This window comes from Branchiostoma belcheri, unplaced genomic scaffold (genome assembly GCF_001625305.1).
Source record: "Branchiostoma belcheri isolate BF01 breed outbred unplaced genomic scaffold, Haploidv18h27 scaffold243, whole genome shotgun sequence".
NCBI classification, from domain to species: Eukaryota; Metazoa; Chordata; class Leptocardii; order Amphioxiformes; family Branchiostomatidae; genus Branchiostoma; species Branchiostoma belcheri.
Genome location: NW_017803847.1, coordinates 205583 through 206267, shown reverse-complemented (window position 1 = coordinate 206267; position 685 = coordinate 205583).

Sequence of the window (685 nt, the reverse complement as noted above, 5' to 3'; positions counted from 1 at the left end):
TGACAATCATCATCATCAGTCGACCGTACTGGTCGGGGTTATACCGCCCCTTATCTTATCTTAACAAACACCAAACAAAATTTTATCATAGTATAAAACTAGAGTGTCAAAACCTCATACTTTTGGCAATGAATGATGTTAACCTTTATGGCTGACGAATTATAGATTATTCCCCCTGATTATGCAAATATCATCCTTATTTGCATTACTTATATGAGTTGATCATATACCCACCAAAAGACAGTTTTTTCCTTAACACTGAATGACATTCTAGCCTTTCCCACTTAATTATGTAAATGATGTTCACCTACACTTAGCTTACAAATACCAAAAGTATGAAATTCCTTCACGTAACCTCTGGTTTTTCCTAGACTCTTGAGTAAAGGGAACAAAATATTGTCAGCTCTTGAACTACTGGTTTTTACTAATTACATTTGTTGTTGTACCCTTTGTAGACATTGACAAATGTGCCACAGACAACGGTGGGTGTGCTCAGAACTGCACCGATGTCCCAGGAAGTTACACCTGTTCCTGCCGACAGGGATATGTGTTAATGATAGACAAGCATGGCTGTAGAGGTGAGTAGCCTCTACCAGGCTTGGGGAGGCGGCTGGAAAGAGTAAAAATCGGCCAAATAGAGAAATAAGCATGCCAAGGGAGTTTGTCCGTTGAGAGAACAGTTCGC